Genomic DNA, 3833 nt, shown 5'->3' with positions numbered 1-3833 from the left:
GTAGACCAGGCTGGTCTCGAACTCACAGAGATCCGCCTGCCTCTGCCTCCCAAGTGCTGGGATTAAAGGCGTGTGCCACCATCGCCCGGCTCAGGCTAGTCTTTAACTCGCTACATAGCCAAGAATGATCTTGAACTTCTGATCCTGCTGTCTCTGCCGAACACTGGGATTATAGGCACGTGCCACCATTCCTGGTTTGTGTAGTGCTGCGTTCAAAACCAACGCATGCTAGGCAAGTACTCTACCAACTGAGATATATCCCAGCAGCCCTTTTTTCCTTTTTCTTCCCAAGAGATGGATTAGTTTGGGACAAAATGATCTGAATTTGGACAATTAAATGAAGCCATTTATGAAGCGTGCCTGTAACACAAGGAATACTCCGGAAACAAAGGAAATCCCCTTCTGCCCAGCCTTTTGTTTACTGTTCATCACGGTAGCAGGTGGGAAAGGAGGGAGCATTTCCCATGGACCCCCACGCTCTGCCTGCCCTACATTTCCAGAAATCATTTTTTTCCAAGTGCTAACCACAGCCCAGCCATCCCACCTATTTTAAGTGACTCCCTGTGTTGCTGTGTCACCCTCTGGTTATTCTGGTGACCACATGACATACAGTGCCTCAGCTCTTTACAGCAAGGGCTCCTCAGAAGATGAAGACATTCATCCCAGACCTCAAGCCAATGCTGTTATTTCAGGGATTTTCCCGACATAGCAGAGGCCAGATGGGGACACTTGCAGCTTCAAAGCCAGAGCTGCCTCCAAGTGGGGAGGGTTGAAAGGTAAGCAGTTTTGGGGTGCCAAGCACCTCCCCTGATTGTAGTCTCCTGACTAACACCGTATGCAGGGTCTCACACACAAGGCGAGCCTACCACCGTGTGGGAAGATGCAGCTATGGGATTGGGGTGCAGAGCACCAGATCCCTGTTGTTCCTTCCCCGACATAACACTCAGGAACAAATCAGAAATGTGGTCGTACGGGGTCTGGATGTGCGGTTGTAGTCCAGTGTTTGCCTAGGATGCAGGGAGATGCACCGCACAAACTAGAAGTAGTGGCACACACCTATAATCCCAGGACTTGGAGGTGGAGGTAGAAGCCTCAGAGTTTAAGGTCATCCTCAGCTGCGTAGTGAGTTCAAGGCAGGCCAGAGACACGCGTCTCAAACAAACAAAAACAATGAGCTAAATAAATCTCCAAATAAACAAACAGAGCTTGAGATATGGAGGGGCGCGGGCCTGCACGATCTGGGGAGTGTGAGGCATCTTAAGATGGCAAAAACTTCTCCATCCATCTCTAAAATAGCCACGTGGCCGGGTAAAAATGAGTCACCATCTGTGGTTGACATCCTGGTTGGCAGCTGAGGTTGCGTGGGCTTGTGGTTCAGGGCTGGAGAAGAGAACCTGGCACACGGGGGAGAGAGAAGTGCCTCTGTCGGGGTTTGGATGAGGGGGACTTGGAGAAGGCTGAGAAAAGAGCAGGCCAGAGAGCAGAGGGACTGGGCGGAAAGGGTCTCTCTCAGTGGTGGGAGACTCGGAATCAACAGAACATTTACAGTTGGTTGAAGAGCAGGAAAACTGTGTCTACACATGGGGTTGACGCTGGTTAAAGAATAAGAAGTGCATGCAAATACTGACCACACCTGCAGAATTACCTAGGCAATGACTGTGAGCTGGACCCTGCATCAGAGAGGCACAAGCATTTGTATCCAGCACTGAGGATTGAGAGCTCACTTGAGATCTTCACAGAGCAAGACCCACCCCTCCAGGTGAAGACTGGGCTCAGGCTTCCACTGATTCTGCTCACAGGGATACTCTTTTCCTTTAGGATGGGTTTTCTTCATTGCACTTGATTTTAATCTCACAAGTAGCATCTTAGATACCCAAGTTTCTGACTTCCTCTCCCTCCTAGCATGTGGAGGGCACTTCAGGGACATCTGTGGGACTTTGGCCTTGTTCTAATGAATTCCACGTGTGTAAGGAGATGGTGGGTATATAGACAAGTGGACAAAACCCGAGAAGCTCTGGGCTTAGAGGCAGATGGCTGGACAGGACTGGCCACCCAGAGCTACTGACTCATGAATCCTGGTCAGCTGGTAGCACCCAGGACTGTGGGATTCTTTAGGGCTTATTCCAGTTTCCCCATTTATAACAAATAAACACCATAGAGATTGTCCAGACTTCTTAGATTCCTTACTTACAAAACAACACCATACCACACATGGCACATACCCAGACTTATGTGATGGATATCACATATGTGCCCTACACACCACACATTGGGCATGCACACCACACACTCTTTATACTACACATACGTGTATACACACCCTGGCACAGCGTCCATACAAAGACCTCCTTAAGAAAATGCACATTAGCCAGTGTGTGTGTGTGTGTGTGTGTGTGTGTGTGTGATACCCCTTCAATCCCAGCACTCAGAAGGCAGAAGCAGGCGGATCTCTGTGAGTTCAAGGTCAGTCTGGGTTTACAGAGTGAATTCCAGGACAACCAGAGATACAAATAGAAAAATTCTGTCTCAAAAAAACCAAAAAATAAAAAAAAAATGCACGTTTACTTTCATTGTAGCCTCCCTATACACAGGAAAAGTGTCCTCACACCACAAAAAGGAATTCTCTGTGGTATTAAGGGTACTTAAGGATCCCTGCAGCTTCAGTACCCTCAAAGAGTCTGTCAGAAGTGGTAGGTGGGTGATGGTGTCAAAAAAAAAAAAAAGTAGCCTTTTCTCCTGCACCCGCCTGGAACCTAAACCCCCATGGATTCCTGCTCGCCCAGGCCACTGTCTCCACTCACTACCAGCTCGGCACCACCAGCCTAGCTCCTTGCCCTGTTGCTATGGGGACCAGCCTGTGGCATCCCGGGCTGAGCCCCGCCTGCCTGCCTCCTTAGTTCTCCACGTGCTGGCTTTGTCAGGGCTCTGTCTCCACAGCTGTGGCCCGCAGAGGACAAGGGCGCTGCCAGGGAGGCAGGACCACCCACAGGACCCCAAGCGGGACTGATGAGGGCCTGCAGCACAGCTCAGCTCTTGACATCTCTGAGGAGACCCCCCAGCTCGCTGCCCTCTGGGACCCGGGTGAGCTCCTCCGGAAGCTGTCCCTCAGAAAGTGTGCCAGTCTTCAAGGTTGCCTGCTTGGGGCGACGGAAGGCGCGAACTCCTCGTTTGTTTTAAAATGACTTTCATTCCCAAAGGAAGTCGGTAAGTACTCTGGCTTTCAGGTGGCTTTGGGGCCTCGTTTGGGGGATCTGTGTGGCTGATTTCCAAGGGGCGGAGCCGGCAGGCAGGACTCTTTCTGGAGGAGGAAGGTGTGTAATTGAAGCCTCCTGAGCGAGGCTGTGAGGAAGCCACTGGGTCTGTCTGCTGTGATTCTGGGGTCCCCAGTTTCCACAAAGAATTAATTGTCTAGGTATTTATTAGACAATAGGCGGAGATTTCTCCACCCTTAGTCCACTCTTCCGATTTTGTTTTCAAATGAACAGCAAGGGAAAATAGTGTACTTAAATAATATATCATTGCCTGTAAGGGCCCCATGATGGGGGGGGGTCCCATGTCAGTGGACAAGCATCTTGTCACCCCTTTTTCCTTTAGTTAGTGTTCCTAGTGCTGCTCTCTCCTGGAAAGTCACCTCTAACGCAAGTGAAAATAAACCAAGAGAAAAAGGGATAGTCTGCTTTTCTGTGGGGAATTGGAGGATCATTGAAAGAAACTTGCTCTTTAGGTGAAGAAGGGGGAAATTTTATCAAAGGGTCATGCAGTGTGGCCTGTCTGCACTTTCTGGTGCAGGCCCCTGGACACTCCAGAAAGTCCCAGTCCCTCCCTCCCTCCCT

At 50.1% G+C, this 3833-nt stretch overlaps 1 protein-coding gene across 1 annotated transcript in view; it reads left to right on the top strand.

The window, feature by feature from the left end:
• Window positions 1-2929: 2929 nt before the first annotated feature.
• Fgd3 (FYVE, RhoGEF and PH domain containing 3) overlaps window positions 2930-3833 on the top strand; it is a 57714-nt gene continuing 56810 nt past the window's right edge. The window contains exon 1 of the mRNA XM_013349143.2: window positions 2930-3204. The gene's annotated coding sequence lies outside the window, so the exon portion shown is untranslated. The remainder of the gene's footprint in view (window positions 3205-3833) is intronic.

This window comes from Microtus ochrogaster, chromosome 16 (assembly GCF_000317375.1).
Source record: "Microtus ochrogaster isolate Prairie Vole_2 chromosome 16, MicOch1.0, whole genome shotgun sequence".
NCBI classification, from domain to species: domain Eukaryota; kingdom Metazoa; phylum Chordata; class Mammalia; order Rodentia; family Cricetidae; genus Microtus; species Microtus ochrogaster.
Note: the sequence above shows the minus strand (reverse complement) of the source record. Positions and strands in the feature narration are given on the sequence as shown.